Genomic DNA, 19565 nt, shown 5'->3' on the forward strand with positions numbered 1-19565 from the left:
AGGTAAAGTTTGATTCTCATCACATCATATCAAGGGAACACACTACCAACATGAGTTATCACTATTGATATTTACCTTGATCACCTGGCAGAGTCAGTGTTTATCAGGTTTCTCCACTGTACAATTATCCTTTTTCCCTCTTGTCATACTCCGCTCTTTGGGAAACAGCCACTCCAAATAGCTTACAGAGTGGGGAGTTATTGTTCATCTCCTTGAGGGAGCAATATTCATATAAACTGTGTAGAATTCTGAACAGATTATTCTCTTCTCCCCCATTTGTTTATTTAATCATTTATTAATATCAGTGTGGACTGGTGAATATGCATTTTATACTTTGGGTTATAATCCAATATTACTTTAGTTTGCTCAGATTATTGCATCTTTGGGCACTGGGAGCTCTTTCAGTTGGTCCTGTTTTCTTGGACATGCTTCCATGTGTGTGTATGTGTGTGCATATGTAGCACTTGTTTTCTGGCACTATATGATTCTCTAGGCTCATCTTATATGTTTCCTGCCATATCCCTAGATTCGTGCCATTTCTCTGGTTCCTGTCATTGAGAATGGTGTTAGGAGCCAAGATCTAGATGCTGGGTACCATGACCTCCAGGCCCTCTTAGCCAACAGACCAAGGAAATATGTGTATATATGTATCTTTAAATATTTCTATATTATTACCATCTGTTCTTAGGCCAAATATGTGTTCATATGATATCTCCAACTGTATTGCTGCATGGATCATGCTAGCTTTTTGTCCTCTTGTCTTTAACCCCATTATAACAATGAGAAACCTGGCTCCTACCATCCACCTTCCATTTACTTAATTTTTCAATTACAGTATAATTTCAAGTTTGTTAGCTTCTACCCCTGAAGCTACTTTATCAACTAGAGTACAATGCTTATGTATAGTTCCCTTTACCTTTTGTATTCCAAATTCCACTCATTTTTAAAGTTCTAAAGTCAGCATTTTTCCCCCAATGCTTTCCAGTGAAGTCGTTTCATACCTTTGTAATACTGTTGGATTATTTTGTCACATACTGCTGTCCATCCTGTGATCCTGACCTCCTAAATGATTTTTCTTAAAGTTTGCACACATTGCGGTACACACTTGGTGCTACACAGTTCTGTGGGTTTTGACAAATGCACTGAGTCATGTATCTGCATTACAGTGTCATACAGAATAGTTCTTTCTGCTGCCATAAAAAAATCCCTTGTGTTCCACTTATTCATCTCTTCTTCCCTCTCTACCCTCCCAGACCTCTAGCAACAACTGATTTTTTTACAATACTGATATTTTTTATTATATTTATAGTTTTGCTTTTACCAGAATATCATATAGTTAGCATCATATGGTCTGTAGCCTTTCTAGGCTGGCTTCTTTCACTTAGAAATCTGCACATTTTTCTCCTTTGGCTTCTTTCAAGATTTTCTCTTTGTTTCCACTTCTCTGTGGTATGAATATAACATGCCTAAGTTATTGTATTGTATCAAGCAATAGAAATTGAGGTAAACAGTCTTCTGGTATGAGAATTTATAGTAATCTGCCTAGGACTTGGGCTGTATTTAATGATTGCTATATCTATAGATACCAGAGATTTCAAACTCCTCTGGGTCTTTGCTTTCATCTTTTCTCTTGGTTTTGAGCTTCCCTCAGTACTTCTTCTCAGTCTGTCTGTCTTGCAGCTTTTTCAGCTGTAATCCATAGTTTACACTAAAGCATTTTTGGCATGGTGGTAAAGTATGGGGAGAAGGAGTGTTCTATCATCTTCTAATTAAATTTCAGTCTCTTAGGGGCCTTATATTTTGAGATCATGACATTCACAATTGTTTTTCCAGTGGTATACTTTTATCCTCAGTGTCCTCTACTTTTTTCTCTGCCTGCAACATTCTCAACTTATTTCCTTGAAGTTTTGAGCCCTATTGATTGTGATTGTTTCTTCTCAGGTGAGACAGTAAAGCTAGGGTGAAAGGAATGCCCTTCCACAACTAGGATAAGGGTCCAGAAAAGTGTTTTTCTCTGGAGGAAAGTTCTTTGTTATGGAGAAGACTCTGGGTATATTTCATACTGATTACTAGAACTGCCAGAACCAAGAGGAAATTTTCCTTATATCTTTACTGTAAGCACCTGGTGGGATTCCTAGAGGTAAAGCCCATAAAAGCATCTTTTTGCCTTAAGATTATAGCCTCAGGAACTTCTTACTCTCATACCTGACCACATTCAGTCTCCTGTCAAAATTACCATTTGCTCCGGATTGAATACTGTCCCCCAAAAGATATGTTCAGGTCCTTGAGGAGTCCATTCATGCCCAAAAACTTACATGTGATTTTTCAGGCTCAAGAGTAGGCAGTTTACAAAGGCTTTCCCTGCCAACCCTAATGAGGAAGAGCTATGTTCCCTCCACCAGATTCATTGCACAGTCAATGAACTAAAGTCTCTGAGGGAGTCTCTGGTCAAGGACTTGGGACCTTCTGGCCAACTATTCCCTTGCACACATCTGCATTCCTAGCCTAAGCACTTGCATTCAAAAGTCTTTTTTATTGGGGCCCGCTTTAGGCACATCTGCCAAAACCTCCTTACTCAGGGGAGAGTCCCCTGAAGATACTTTTTCTCTGCTCTGATTCAGTCTTCAGTACTTTTCCATTCCTTGTCCTTCTTCCATCCTTCCTCTGGCCCCCAAGTCAAAAAAACCCTGCAGGAAGTTGTTGTTGGGGGCTCCCTCAGCTGTGAGAAAGCTCCCTATGTCTGTGCGGATCTATCTGGCCCTCCACGATTACTATCTCACCAGGAAAAATAGAACAGAGGGTGGTCAGTGCCTTCTCTAGTGTAGGCTCTTGCTTACACTATTGAGATAAGAGATTAAGGGCTTGACTGTGACTTTCATTTGGCTTGTTTCAATTGGCTACTCCAAAACTTGGCAGTTCACTTCCATTCAGCACACCTCATCTCTTTCTAGTCCTAAACTTTGTAGCTATAAATGAGACCTTATTTGGAAATAGGGCTTTTGTAGATGTAATCAAGTTAAGATGAGGTCATACTGGATTAGAGTAGGCCGTACATCTAATGACTGTTATCTTTTTAGGAGGAAAGAGAAGGAGACTTAAATACAGAAACCAGATACATACAAAGAAGAGCAGCCATGTGAAGACAGAGGCAGAAATTGGAGTGATGCATCTACAAGCTGAAAAAATGCCAAGGATTTCTGGCAACCACCAAAAGGTAGAAAGAGAAAAGAAAAGAATCTTTCCTGGAGTTTTCAGAGAGAATATGGTCCTGTTGGCACCTTGAATTCAGATTTTTTGTCTCTAGAACTGTGACAGAATAACTTTCTGTTGATTTATGTTGTCAGTTTGTGATCGTTTTTTTATGGCAGCCTTAAGAATCTAAAGCAGATTTTGGTACAGGCAAGTGGATGCTGTAATAAATACACACACACACACACACACACAAAGGGAAAAAAAACAACAAACAAACGTGGAAGTAGATTTGGAATTGGATGGTAGAGGCTGGGAGAATCTGAGGCACATGATAGAAAAAGCCTTGCTTGCTTCGAGGAGAGTTGATGGAAATGTGGAGGTTAAAGGTGTTTCTATTGAGGTCTCAGGTGGAAGTGAAGAGCATATTACTGAAAACTGGAGGAAAAGTCATCCTTGTTATAAAGTAGCAGGAAACTTGGCTGAATTGTGTTTAACTTTTGGGTGAAAAATAGAAAATATTGAAGGCATGGCCTGGTTTCTCCTTGCTGATTGGAGTAAAATGTGAGAAGAAGGAGATGAATTGAGGAGAGAATTGTTAAATGAAAAGATTAGAATTTGATGATTCGAAAAACTCTCAGCCTATCTATGTAGCAAAATATACTAAAACATGTTCTGGGTAGAGTGACAAGAGGGTATTGAAGCAACCTTTTGGGTTCAGAATGTCTACCTTAGGTCTGTTGCACTATTGTATTTTGGAAGCAGAAAACTTATTTTCTAGTTTCATATGTCCACAGGTAGAAAGAAATTTTGCCCCAGAAGGGATTATACCCAGAATTTCACTCATACTTAATTTAGATTATTTCGATGGTAAGACTTGGTACTTTTTGAGTTGACGATACTTAGATGAGATTTTGGAATTAGATTTGATGCTGAATAGGGTTAAGACTCTCAGGGATATTAGGATGGAGTAAATGTATTTTGCAAGTGGGAAAGACATAAATTTTGGGGGCTGGAGGGCAATCTATAACGGGATGAGTTGTATCACCCCTCAAAAAAAAGATATGTTTAAATTCTAAACCCCATTACCTGTGAAAGTGATCTTATTTCAAAATAGGGTCTTTGCAGATATAATCAAGTTAAGATGAGGTTATACTGGGTGACTGGTGTTTTCAGAAGAGAAAATATAGGGAGAGATCTGATTATAGTAAAATATGAGAGGAAAGAGAAAAATTGAGAAAGTAATTGACAACCAAATGAAACAAGAACTTGAGGATTTGGAAAAATCTCAGCCTATCTATATTTCACAGAGACATTGCACAAAAGGAAAGCATAGAGAAACACAGAAGGAAGACAGCCATGTGAAGACAGAGAAAAAAATTAGAGTGATGCAGTCATAAGCCAGGAATGTTGAGGTTTGCTGGCAACCACCAGAAAGTAGGAAGAGGCAAGAAAGGATTCTTCTCCAGAGGCTGCAAAGGGAGAATGGCCTGCCCACATCTTGATTTTGGACTTCTAGCCTCCAGAACTGTGAGACTAAATTTCTGTTGTTTCAAGCCACCAGGTTTGTGGTAATATGTTAGAACAGCCTTAGGAAAGGGATGCCTGGGTGGCTCAGTGGTTGAACATCTGCCTTTGGCTCAGGGTGTGATCCTGGAGTGCTGGGATCAAGTGCCACATCAGGCTCCCTGCATGGAGCCTGCTTCTCCCTCTGCCTCTCTCTCTCTGTCTCTCATGAATAAATAAATAAAATCTTTTTTTTTTTTTTTTAAAGAACAGCCTTGGGAAGTAATATCATTTATATTTATAACTTTATCAGCTTCTATTCAGATCTTAGCTTTGTCTCTCTGAATGAACCTGTCTCTTGAGATTTTGGGCTGGTGGTTTACCCTGCAAATTCAGTTTTCTAGTAAGTCTGAGAAAAGTAATTTACTTTTAGTTTAGCCATATGTTCAGCTTTTTTTTTTTTTGGAATGAAAACAATGACTTCTGAACTCTTTACATGTCAAAACTAAACCTGAAGTTCTCCCTGTTAAGTTACTTTTGATTCCTGATCTTTTCCCCTTGTACTGATCGGCATTTCTTTCTATCTTTACAAAATATTCTGTGGATGTCTGTTTACCATAAGGCCTTTACCATTGAATATTCTCTTACTCTTTAAACTTCTGACAATATTATACCCATGTTTAGTCCTAGATCAGAATATCAGCTACTCCATGAAATCTCAGATTTCTCCCCTTGACTGGTTAGAACAAGTCTTTTACCATGAAGAACTTGGAACATTTCTTGATCATAGTACTCATTGAATTTTATTATAGATAATTACTCAAAAATAAGTACTCCTAGCATATTTTTTCATATTTCATGTATGAAATATATTGTATTTACTTAACTTACTTAATTGTAGTTGAACAACTTTTGAAATTTGTTTAATATCTGTTTTTCACTTAAGAATATTACTTTCATAAGTGAAAGAGATATGTTTTTATTGTTCAACACTATATCTCCATTCATTTATTGAACACATTTCTTTGAATGTTTTCTAAGTGCTAGGCTATTAGAGAAGGAATTGGGGATATTACTAACACCAAAAAATTAGAGAAGGAATTGGAGATATTACTAACACCAAAAAATGTATTGTCAATCCTCTTATAGTCTAGCAGTAGAGGAAAACACATATGCACACACACACAGGATTATATAAATTGTAATAAATACCATGAAGGGAATAAATGGAATATTGGGAATTAAGACTAACTATATATTAGGAGCCAGCCAGAATAGACTTCTTTTCAGAGGTGGCATTTAGGCTCAGATCTGAAGGATAAAAAAGAATGAGACACCAGAGGATAGTAGAATTGTGTCCAGCTTTCCAGTCTGAGAAATCATATTGTATGGCACTAAAGTGGAAAAGACTTGAAATTTTTTTACACTGAGAACTCCTGAATCAACAACTATGCCCCATACCTTTGTGTTTATAATATATATCATATCACATAGTAGGAGAGGTTGCCTCCAAGGAAGAGGAGTTTATGAGTAGATTGACTGAATCACATGTTACTTTTTAATTTAACTTAATTTAATTTTACAACAGCTTTGAAAGGTCTTACCATTTTTTATGTAGAAAATAGAGCCTTGGAAGAGCCAGATTTCTAACCCAAGGCCATAGAACTGGTAGTGGGAGAGGTAAGATATGAACCCAGGAGTTTATGATAACAAATTTCTTGCGCTACTGACCATATCATATTGCTTCCTAACAACAAATGACCATTGAGTAAATGAATAAATTAAAGCTGGAAAACCTGCTAAATATGCATATTTAAATCACTGTTATACTATAGTAGATTTAGGATTTTATCTTAACCATTCTTGATTGGATATTTTAAGTTATGTTAATTTTATGTGGATATATCATTCTATCTCAGTTTTACAATAGTGTATTTATTACTATGACAACCATTTGTAATAAACCACTGTTTACCAGGCCTAAGGTGATCAGAAGTTCAGGTTTCCAATCTGGCTATTTATATCTTAGAAGCAGAGTGGAAATATAAACCATTAAGCAGTGGGTTTATAATTTAACCCAATATAAGAATGTATAGCATTCAAATGAATAAAATAAAATGTGTTTTGGGAACAATTTGGAGACATTTTATATTTAATGGATTCTAAAATGTAAGACCCTTTTCACCTATAGCCTCTGCAGCTGATAGCCTTCTGTTCACCAGCATGGAAAAATATGTTTCATATTAAGTGATGGCAGGGGCATCTGTTTCTGTCATTTTGGCTGCACATCAACTTCATTTCACATATGCAAATTATATAAACTCTTTAAAAAGGAGTCCCATAGTATAATTGACTTTGTATTAAGAGTTGTGAAATTTATTTTCCTAGACCTTGATTTAACCCCTGGGTAAACTTTGAGTGCAATTCGTGGTCAGAGATTTAGGATATCTGATCACTTTAGGGAAGGCCAAAGCCAGATTACAGGTGTGTAGAAAGATGGGAAGTATAGTTTTGGCATAAAATGGGGGAGATGGTTAATTTAATGGATAGAGCCCTGGGATGCGAAAATATGGTTCCAAATATTAGTCTACCCTGGATAGATATGTGAATTTTTGCAATATGTTTTTATTCCTCATAGAGTGAGATGTGTGAGGGGCTTAACCATTTAGTTGCAGGACATCCCAACATGCCACAAGTCAACTACTGATGACGTATGCGGTGATTTTAGGTAGTCTAATGGCATGGCTTCCAATAATCTTGAATCTCATAAGCAAAAAGTTTCCTCCTGATTATTTTGATTTACTCAGGAAGGCAAAGTCTAAGTTTGGTGTTGGTATGTCTTTATGACCTCTCCAATACCTTATAATCTCCTTTTATTAATGGAAGGAGGCCCAAACTCAGTCTTTAATAGAATAATAGCTAACTGAAATGTCATAATACTATTTTGTTTTCCGTATATACATTTATCATTTGTGACAAATGCTACTGTGAATTGGTTACTTGTATTTTTTTTCATTTGAAATATAGCCATTTAATTAACAAAGACATTCAATTTAGATAAAACTGAGTAAACAATAGCAAAAATGTTATATCAACATTGTAATATCATTCATTCATTCAACAAGTATGTACTAGTGCCAGTCTCTATTCTAAACAGTGGAGGAAATAATGATAAATGAGAGATATGATCCCCTTTAGCAACTATACAACTTAGAAGGGAAAGAAAATAAGAAAAAAATGAATGAATATAAAATATATCACGTTGTGATAAATTCTAAAAAACAAAGCAGAGTAAGGGGATAGAGAATAAACGTGTATGTGTGTGTGTGTATGTGTATGTGTGTGTATGTTCACTATTTTAAATATAGGATACTCAGAATGGGGGGAGTTTTTGGAAGATGACTAGAATAAATTGAAGAAGTAATCTATGCAAATATCTTGGACAAGGTGATTATATGTAGAAGGAGCAGGAACTATGAAGTTCTGAGACAGAATAAACTTGATGTGCTAGAGAAATAGCAAGAAACCCATGTGGCTTGACATGAGTGAATATGGCAGATGGTATAGAACAATGAGGTAAAGAAGGAGGAAGTATAACATCATGCAAGGCCTGAGAGATAGTGCTACTTAGTGAGATGGGGAAGCATAAGGGAAGAGGTAATTTGGGGATTTTAAAGAAGGCAGGTTTTATTAAAGAGTTGAATTTTGGACATGTTAAAGTGAGATGCCTTTTGGACATCTAAGTGGTGATGTTTAATAAGAAGTAGAGTATATTGGGATGCCTGGGTGGCTCAGCGGTTGAGTGTCTAACTTTGGCTCAGGGCGTGATCCTGGAGTCCTAGGATCGAGTCCTACATTGGGCTTCCTTCATGGAGCCTGCTTCTCCCTCTGCCTATGTCTCTGCCCCGCCCCCCCCCATGAATAAATAAATAAAACCTTTAAAAAAAAGAAGTGGAGTATATGAATCTGAAGTGCAAATGAAAGGTTACAAAAGGATATATGCTTGAGAGTATCTGTATGGATAATATTTAAAGTTGAATGTGTGATTAGCGAATGAATATAGATTGAAAGAGAAATGGGCTAAGGATTAAGCCCTGGAGAACTGTAACTTTCAGAAATAAAAAAAAAAGAAGAAACCAACAAGAAGGCTGAGAAGGAGGTAGATAGTGAGGTAGGAGAAAAACTCAGGATAGTGTGGTATCATAGAAGCCAGGTTAAACATGTGTTTCAAGAAGGATAGAGTGATCAACTACATTAAATGGCTGTTAATAGTTTCAGTCAAATGGGAACTGAAAATTGATCATTGGATTTTGCAAAATGGATATAACTTATTACCTTGATAAACATGGTTTACTAGTGTGAGAAACGCAATGTCTGATTATAATGGGTTGAGGAAAAACATGGAAGTAAAGAAATAGATCCAGAAAGAATGGAAAACATTTTTTTAAAAATTAAGTTTTTATTTTAATTCTAGTTAGTTTCAGGTGTACAATATAATGATTCAACACTTCCGTACATCACTTGGTGCTCATCATGACAAAACCCTTCCCCCCATCCCCCTCCTCTCTGGTAACCATCAGTTTGTTTTTTTATAATTAAGAGTCTGTTTCTTGATTTCTCTCTCTCTCTTTCTCTCTCTCTCATTTTGGAAAAAAAATTTTTTTGAGCAACCTTGCCATAAAGGGGATAAGAAAAATGGAACGGTAGGTGGAAGGTGATATGGGGTTTGGCTGATGGTGGTATCACTACTTATTTATATGCTGATGGGAATTATTCAGTAGGTGAATCATGAAGATGGAAAGTGAGTTTTGGAGGATTTTTTTCTCCCTATTTTAATATTCTTGTTTGTAGATAGGATTTTGCAATCCAGGAGGTTAAATGAGCTATCCAAAATCATACTAGCTAGTAGACTAAGCTTTCAGATTCCTAGTCCAGAATTACCCTTACTACCTACATTGTTTCAATGTGTATAATCTCTGGGCTAAGGTACTTGGCAAAACATATAGAAGTTACCATTATTGGTTTTCATATTATCTCGAAGGAGCTTAAAGATGAGAAAAATTTCTGGAAATATACCATACCAAAATCTTGAAAAACTGAATTTTTGGGACAGGCATTACTTTTTGTTGGTGTACAAGGAAAGAATGGTGAATAAGGAGTAATTGGTGGAAAATATTTGGGGTTAAAAGAAACACATAAAAGCAGTAAATCAAGAATGATTCTGGTATCTTCACAAGGCAGTGCAGTGCACCAGTTGATTAGAACCAGAGGTGGGTAGCAACCACAATGAGGTCAGTAGATAAAATGATTCCAACCTGTTGTTAAGGGATGTGAAGAGCCTGGGAGAAATTTCAGCCAATTGTGGCAGGAAATGGGGAGTTATTGAAATGTTCTGTGGTAGGAATGAGGATCTGGATGACATCACACTAATTTTATTTGTGGAAAAGTTTGGGCAAATCCCTAAAAACCTGAATTTTTAAGTCAGAGTAGGCTGCTGGGGTGATAGCAACAGAAATTAGTAAAAGAGAAAAAGATTGTAGGAGTGTTCAGTTCAGGTTCTTATGGTCAAATATACAACAAGAAATTGTCAAGAGACATTTGGCATCAAAAGCTTGGAGCTTGGATAAATAGGAGGAATTAAAGGTAGAGTTTTCTGAGGCTATCACATAAACTTGAGTGTTGAATCTATGATGATATGGTACAAGAGTAATTTTAAGTAAAGGAAGAACAGGGGGTCAAAACAGAACGATTGCAAATATCCACACTCTAATTTCTTTGAGCTTCCATTTCTCCTACTCTGAACTGTGATTGATATTATATACCACATGTATTCACAGTGGTTGTGAGACTTTCATAAAGTGACAGATGTGAACATTCTTTGAAAATATGTGGTGTCGGGATCCCTGGGTGGCACAGCGGTTTGGCGCCTGCCTTTGGCCCAGGGCACGATCTCGGAGACCCGGGATCGAATCCCACATCGGGTTCCCAGTGCATGGAGCCTGCTTCTCCCTCTGCCTGTGTCTCTGCCTCTCTCTCTCTCTGTGACTATCATAAATAAATAAAATAAAATAAAATAAAATAAAAAAAAAAGAAAATATGTGGTGTTATTTCAGATGCAGGGTGAAATTACAATGACCAATGATATAAACATGATCAAATAGGACAGCATTTCAAGTTATCTAAAATATACTGAAATTATGGAAAGGTAAAATTATGTATCAATAAGAGTGGCTTTAATAGGTTTTGTCAGCGCTGGCTGTTGGAACTCATGTACATATGACTTCCAAACTTTCAATTCCAAACTTGAATTTGAAAGTGTAAAACAACTGCTACAGAAGAACATTTTTTAAAAATTCAAATTGAGAGAAGCGAAGTTGTATAACTATTGCTTTAAAGAAGCAGCTGGTAGCATATGTCAGGACAATTTGGAGCTATTATCACCTCTTTAAGATACTGAGAAAATTGAATTGCTGACTAATGTAGTTGGGGGTGAAGGTCACCTTTCAAAAACCCGGTGACTGCAGTATGATCCTATTTTAAAAATCCATCTTGCAAAGTTGCAGTTGGAAGATAGCTTTCCTCTTACAACAAGTTACATTTTAAGATACATCAAGTTTGACTATAGATATAGATATAGATATAGATATAGATATAGATATAGATATATCTACATAGTGTATATATGTATCACTGAAAGAAATGCCCACCTTCCTTACCTTTTTCTATTCTCCGCTATAGAAACCAGTTGTGGGGAAGTGGGATTAGGGAGAGTTTGGATGATGGTAAAAGGAAAAACAACAAGACAAATTAACATTTCAAATATGTGTTTTTTTAAGTCATTTTGTTTCTGGGGTGGTGATGTGGGACAGATGTTTATGTTGTTCACGCATGCACTGTTCTCTGTTAGTTTCTTAGGCAAAGATAGAACCTGACTTGGTATGAGCAAGAGAGAAACTGCTCTGCATTAAAATGTATAATGCTGTCTCCACTATTGGCAGGAAAAGCTTTTGCAGATAAATTTACATTTAAATGTAAAATACTGTTTTTCCATGAAAGTGTGTTTGCATGTATGTATGTATGTGTGTATATTACACTCTGATAGTTGAAAGTACGAAGGGGCATATCTTTACCTTACCACTGGTGGTGACTCTTCAAAATGCAAAATAGTAGGAACATGATAAATATTTTATGTTTGGTGTCCTATTCAGTTTGGGCTGCTATAACAAATACCATAGACTGTGTGGCTTATCAACAACAGAAATTGATTTCTGACAGTTCTAGAGGCCAGAAGTCTGAGATTAGGTCTCCAGCAAGGGCACATTGCAACCTCACGTGGTATAGAGGAGAGAGAAAGCATGTTCTCTCGTGTCTTTTTAAAAGAACACTAATCTTATTCCAAAAGCTCTACCCTCACAGCCTAATTACCTCCCAAAGGCGACATCTCCCAATACTATCACACTGGGGGTTAGGATATTTCGATATGAATTTTGAAAGGACACAAAGATTCATGTGAAGCATTTGGAGAACTGACTGATGAAAAAAACAAATATATTGAAAGCCATTGAGATCAATGAGATTTGGAGTGTCAAAACTCTTTTTTATTGTGTGGCTGGAGACTTCAATCACCTTTTTCTAGAATGAATGAAATTCTGGAAATGTACTGGAGTGCTTAATTGTGTTTCACTATGAACCTTGAATAAGGGAAGGCAATGGATTCTATGACAAGTTTGAGAATTTCTTCCAAATGAGGATGGGAATTCATATTTTGAAGGGACTCATTTTTGAGGATTGAGAAGAGGACAGTCTTATAGAAAAATAAAGCTAGAGACTATAGATTGTCATTTAAGAGACCCTGTAAATAGCTAACTTTTATAATTTTTTCCCTCAGACTATGAGAAAAATTGTATTCAGTATCCAGGTCTAAATGTTTTTTTCTTCACTATAGCTTATGTCCAGAACTTCAGAAAAACTGATAAAAACACACAGGCTTGTGTTAGAGTTTTGGGGAATCTGTATGTGGTGGTGGTGGGGGTATACAGAGAGCCCATGGACCATCTAACATCATTAGTTTGACTACTCTTTTCTTGACTTTTATGTTTTTGAAATAAAATGCAGGCAACAGTTAGGAAAAGAAAGTCATAACAGAGTTGTCCAACATGTCAGACAACTTGGCGTTGCTGAAACATTTTGTGTGTTAGGATTTTGGCTTTGCCATTAATAGCTTGGAGACAGGACATTTAATGTCTAATAAGGCAAACTCATTTAGACCATTTAGCCAATGCAATGGTTAATTTTTTGTGCCAACCTGACTGGGCTATAGTGTGCTCAGGTATTTGGTCAGACATTATCCTGAATGTGTCGTGAGGTGTTTTTGGGTGAGATTAACATTTAAATCTGTAGACAGAGTAAAGCTTATTGCCCTTCCGTGATGTGAGAGGGACTCGTCTAATCAGCAGAAGACCTGAATAGAACAAAAAGATCCTCCCCTGGGTAAGGGATAATTCTTCTTGCCCGATGGCCTTTGAACTAAGTAGGGCATTGGTGCTCCTGCGTCTTAGACCTTTGGACTTGGACTGGACCTAAACCATCAGGTCTCCTGGACCTCCAGCTTGCCAGTTCACCCTGCATATCATAAGATTTGCCAGCCTCCATAATCATATGAACCAATTCCTTACAAGAAATTTCAACCTTCTTCTTCTCTCTCTCTCTCTCTCTCTCTCTCCTCTCCCTCCCTGGAGGACCCTGGCTCATAGAGCTGCTGTCTTTAGTTGATCTTTTAATATACTTGCTTCCTTCATTAGTGAGTTCTCCAAAAATATTATGTTTACTATTTCTCTACTGCGTGCCAGGCACTATGCCAGCTCCTGAACGTTCAGTACACAACACTACAGAGATTGCCTCTGCTTCTGTTGAAGCTCACAGATTAGAGAGAGACTGACAATATACTAAATGTTTTTGTTGCCTTCTCTCTGCCTTCTTCTCTTCTTCTCTCTAAAAATGTATAGAGAATCTTATATTTACAGCATAGAAAAAGAAGAGAGTAACCCAGAGGCACACTTCACCTAGTCCAGGACATAAAGAAGGCTTCCCAGAAACAGTGGCATTTAAGTTAGGTCTTAAGCAGTGAGTAGGAATTACCCTGTGATGGTGTTTGAGGGTTAGTGTGGAAAAAGAATGTTTACAAAGGCTCTGCACTCATATAGGACTTCACATATTTAAGGTATTGGTGTGTCTGGAATGTAAGGAGGGAGAAGAAAGGTCAAAAAGTTGTAATTGAAAGGGATCAGATTACATAGGGCCATTAGGCTATATTAAGAATTTGAGATTACCTAGCCTGTGACCAAGAAATGAGAACAGAAATCACTGTGATTTCACACAGAAATCACTCTGACTGAATGCCAGCAGGACAAAGGTGGCCATGGAAGACCTTTTGGGATGACAGAGTTAACCAGATAAAATAGAAAATTGCTTCATTTTGGGTGTTGTCAGGGCAAATAGAAGCAGGTAGATAGTACTAAGTCAAGGAAAAGGAGTGAAGCTGACTTTGTGGGGTGATCAAGGGTTTTGACCCTTAGGTGGCTGAGATGCCCACACTGAAGTGTTAAGTAGGGAGGTGGAGCTCAGAAGATAAAAATATTGGAGTCTTCAGGGTGTATGAATGAATGAACAGACATTTCTTCAGAAAAGAAATACATATAGCCAACAAGCGCATGAAAAAATGCTCAACATCATTCAGCATCAGGGAAATACAAATCAAAACCACAATGAGATACTGATGCAGGAGAGTTTGGTTCTTGTCTCATGGAGTTGAAGAATGAATCTCGTGGACAAAGGAGAGTAACTAAAGCACCAGAAGTTTATTAAGTAAGGTACCAAGAAAGCTCTCAGAAGTGAGAGGGGGTCCTGACAGCGTTGCCACTGAGGGCTTTTTGGACTGGCCTTTTATAGAAAACCTGACTAGGGAGTTGATGAACTTGAGATTTCTTGTGCCATCTTGAGTGAATGACATCTGACTGTTTTGAGTCTCTGTAATTAGTTGATAGCCATCAAAGGAAGATATTCCCTCATATTTTGGAACCAAGGGGCCACATTTACTTCCTTATCTCTGTTTTTGTTGCCTTCTCTCTGTTGCATCTTAGTGTTTTTGGTGTTTATGGGAGTCTGACCTTGGGGCCTCCTGGTGTCCTTGGTGTACAGAGATTTGTGAGAGCCAGACTCTGGGCCTTTCCCTTATCTTTCCTGCCTAGCTCTATCTGTCCCTTACACAATACCACCTTACACCAGTTAGAATGGCTAAAATAAAGAAGTCAAGAAATGACACATGTTGGCGAGGATGCAGAGAAAGGGGAACCCTCTTGCACTGTTGGTGGGAATGCAAGCTGGTGTAGCCACTCAGGAAAACAGTATGGAGGTTCCTCAAAAAGTTGAAAATAGAGCTACCCTACAATCCAGCATTTGCACTACTAGGTATTTACCCCAAAGATACAAAAATAGTGATCCAAAGGAGCACCTGCACCCTGATGTTTATAGCAGCAATGTCCACAATAACCAAACTATGAAAAGAGCCTTGATGTCCATTGATAGATGAATAAAGAAAATGTGGTACATATATACAATGGAATACTACCCAGCCATCAAAAAAATTGAAATCTTGCCATTTGCAACAATGTGGTTGGAACTAGAGGGTATTATGCTAAACAAGGTAAGTCAATCAGAAAAAGACAATTATCTTATGGTCTCATTCAAATGTGAAGTTTAGGAAACACAACAGAGGATCATAGAGGAAGAGAGGGAAAAATAAAACAAGACAAAAATCAGAGAGGGAGACAAACCATAAGAGACTCTTAATCATAGGAAACAAACTGAGGGTTGCTGAAGGGGAGGTGGATGGGGGGATGGGGTTACCTGGATGATGGACATTAAGGAGGGCACATGATCTAATGAGCACTGGGTGTTATATGCAACTGATAAATCACTGAACTCTATATCTGAAACTAATAATATATTATATGTTAATCAATTGAATTAAAAAATAAACACATGGAAATATAAAAAAGGGAAAAAGATAAAAAATAAAAGGATAATGTAAAAAAATTAGTTTTTTCTTAGATTAGGGCTTTTTTTTTTTTTTTTAAGATTTTCATTTATTTACTCATGAGAGACACAGAGAGGCAGAGACATAGGCAGAGAGCCTGATGTGAGACTCATCCCAGGATCCCAGGATCACACCCTGGGCTGAAGGTGGATGCTCAACCATTAAGCCACTCAGGCATCCCTTGAGATTAGATTCTAAGAACAAAAGTAAATCATGTAAAAGGTTTACTCAGAATGTGACACCATCAAGCCCTGTTCCTTAAAAGAAAAAGGAAATCACTCTGACTGAATGCCAGCTGGACAAAGGTGGCCATGGAAGACCTTTTGGGATGACAGAGTTAACCAGATAAAATAGAAAATTGCTTCATTTTGGGTGTTGTCAGGGCAAATAGAAGCAGGCAGATAGCACTAAGTCAAGGAAAAGGAGTGAAGCTGACTTTGTGGGGTGATCAAGGGTTTTGCATTAGAGGTGATACACTTAGGTGGCTGAGATGCCCACACTGAAGTGTTAAGTAGGGAGGTGGAGCTCAGAAGATAAAAATATTTGAGTCTTCAGGGTGTACAAATTAATCCATGATATGTATCCAAAAGGTTGCTAAGGACAGGGGGGCTATAGAAGGCAAAAGAAAGAGGACCCAGTACTGACCCTGAGGGATGCCTAACATCATCAATCTAAGAATGCTGGAGTAGATTTTAAACAGGGGCATTTGCTTTGTCAAGTGGAGGAGCTTTTGGAGATTTTAACTGGGAATGTTTTGCAATGGTTGATTAAAACCCTTACCCAAAGTGACCACTGATGACTTTCCCCTCTACTCTTGACCCCTCACCTAGAAATTCCTTCTCTTCCTCAGTAGAGCAAGTTCATCTTCTCACCCTCTTTTCTGTCCCTAGATCAGAATAAACTTTCTTCCTTACCCTCCAGGTGGTGTTAGGTTTATCTGACTTTAGTCAACCTCTCTCCACTCTGTAGTTTAGCACCAGACTTCAATGTTTCGCTGAATTTTATCTAGGACAGGTAAGTCCCTGAGGCATCTTCAGAAACAAGTGGGAGGTATTCAAAGCTCCTAACGAGGATTTGGTTTAGTTTGCTGATTATTGGCACCAGAGTTGAGTCAGGATTCTTAAGGAATAGAAATGCTAACCCTTTCAGGACCTGCAAATCTTTGCAGTCAGTATCCATGAGTGTAACTTTAAAAGTAGTTCAGTGCATTCTCCCACATTGGAAAAGTACATTTTCAAGGGGAGAAGAATTAAGGCTCTTACCACAATCAGAGTCCTATTTATCAAGGGGAAGCCAATTTTAAAATATAAGGATTTTTAGATATACTAACCCCTAGAAATTTTTTATTTCAAACCTTTCTGTTCCTCATCCTTCTGGCTTTGAAGATAACCTTCAGAATGTAAATTGATGCAGCAAGGGTTGAAGCCCAGAACCAAAAATTCTGATGCAATATTTCAAAGAATGTTGTGGCCTTTCTTCTGTGCTGACTGCTAAGAACGCTGTCAGTACTTAAAGTGGAAGAGCAGTCAGGTTTTGTTAGACATTAACTCAGTACTTGCCTTGAGAGTTTGAGCTCTTCTAACTAGTTAAAAAGCACTGCATAGGGGATCCCTGGGTGGCGCAGCGGTTTAGTGCCTGCCTTTGGCCCAGGGCAGGATCCTGGAGACCCGGGATCGAATCCCACGTCGGGCTCCTGGTGCATGGGGCCTGCTTCTCCCTCTGCCTGTGTCTCTGCCCCTCTCTCTCTCTCTCTCTGTGTGACTATCATAAATAAATTTAAAAAAATTAAAAAAAAAAAAAAAAAGCACTGCATAACCTGTCTTACCATGAACGGCTGCGTCTTTTATTGTGGCATCTGACTGAAGCTTTCAGAAGCAATATATTTCGACTACATATAGCAGAGTAAAGAGCTCCAAAACTTTGCATCCTAGCAGGAATAATGGGATTGTGGAAGATTTTAGGTTCAATTCCATTTACAAGCAATTGCTTAAGGCCTAATATGTACAAAGATCTGGATTAAGTATGAAAATATAAGACAATCACTATCCTCAAGGGGTACACTGTCCAGGGAGGGTGGATAGGACAGATATAGAAACATAATTACCATATGTAATAAAAAAACAGTACAAATTTCAAAAGTAGGAATGGCCCTGTGGTTGCTATTATTTTTTTTAAATAATGAATTCTTTCCCAACAATGACTACCATTGACGATTTATTTAGGGTTGGTACTGTCTTAAGTGCTTTACACATTTTATCTCAGTTAATCCACACAACAACCCATGAGGTCAGTAGCCATTCTGTGGTTGAGGAAACAGGCTGAGAGAAGTTAAGTTATTTGTCCCAGATCTCATAACCAATAAGTGGAGAAGGGGGAACTGAACCTTTACTCTGTTGAATTTTAAACTCCTTACCATAACTAGTTTCCAAATTGTTTCTTCAGAAAGGTGAGTGTTAATATGGGATTTGGGAGATGTAAATTCCAGAAAGACAATCCCAGAAATCTCAAGGAATTGGGGATAATGCATTTTCTAGGCAATTCTTAGGAGTTTTTCTTCATGAACTGGAGATTTCACAGCACCAGGTTTATGAGGACCACAACTAATGACCCTAAACTGACAAAGTTAAGGAAAGATTTAAGATTTAAGTGAAGTGTTATTTCCTTGTAGTCTATTGATAGCTACCCACCCCATGTAGGAATATAAACACCTAAATATATAGTTATGAAAACAAACATTTGATAGACTTTCTACTGCTAGATGGTCTAAATGTTGCTGTTTAATGAATTAAATCAGTTTTGTTTTTCCCTCTATTGGAAGGTACTATGGCAAATAGTATTTGACTTTTCTTGGGTAATTATTTTATTTTTTTTAAAGATTTTATTTATTTATTCATGAGAGACACACACACACAGAGAGAGAGAGAGAGAGGCAGAGACACAGGCAAAGGGAGAAGCAGGCTCTATGCAGGGAGCCTGATGTGGGACTCGATTCTAGGACTCCAGGATCATGCCCTGGGCCAAAGGCAGGTGCTAAACCGCTGAGCCACCCAGGGATCCCCAAGTAATTGGTTAATTTTAAATGGAATATTGAAAAGGAACATATGGATCCCCAAGTAATTGGTTAATTTTAAATGGAATATTGAAAAGGAGCAGAATCACACATTTCTGTGTGTTTGATTCAAGTTTATTCAAACTTAATGGAAAAAATTTGTTTATTTCCATTTTTAAAAAATAACAGATTCAGAGCAAAAGGAAAATATAGCTAAAGCAATTAAAAACCCTTATTTTTGCAGTTAGTAAATCTTTAGACGCTGAGACTATTATATATTATAATGCTATTTTTGAAATAGCATTACTTAGACAGGTATTCTCTACTACTTGGGTATTAACCCTAATATGAATTTCAAAGATACAGAAATGTGAATATGTGAATATATTTTAATGGGAGTTAGAAGTTTGTAACTTTTATTATCCCTTGAAACTTCAAATTCTACTAATTATTACTTACCTAATACATTAAGTAAAGCATTTTTAGTAAACTTATTTTCAAATAGATGAGTGAAAATTCATATATTATAAACAGATCATTTAATTTTTTACCATTTTCCTTAAATGGAAATTTAGTTTTTTGCCTGACAAATGGAACAGAATTTCCATTTTTTCAGTCTTATTTTCTTATTTATTTTCTTTTGTGTGCCCCTTTTGTAGTTGAGATAAAATGGAGAATTAAATTTTGTATCAAATTGCCTTAAAGATGTCAATAATTTCCTCTTTG

The 19565-nt window shown here is 37.3% G+C and overlaps 1 long non-coding RNA gene across 2 annotated transcripts in view; it reads left to right on the plus strand.

Moving 5' to 3' along the window:
• Positions 1 to 19565, plus strand: part of LOC112651518 (uncharacterized) — a 108034-nt gene that overhangs the window by 51278 nt on the left and 37191 nt on the right. For both annotated transcript variants that reach the window (XR_007410252.1, XR_007410253.1), the window contains exon 2: positions 3078 to 3214. This is a non-coding gene — a long non-coding RNA (uncharacterized LOC112651518). The remainder of the gene's footprint in view (positions 1 to 3077; positions 3215 to 19565) is intronic.

Source organism: Canis lupus, chromosome 4 (genome assembly GCF_003254725.2).
Source record: "Canis lupus dingo isolate Sandy chromosome 4, ASM325472v2, whole genome shotgun sequence".
NCBI classification, from domain to species: Eukaryota; Metazoa; Chordata; class Mammalia; order Carnivora; family Canidae; genus Canis; species Canis lupus.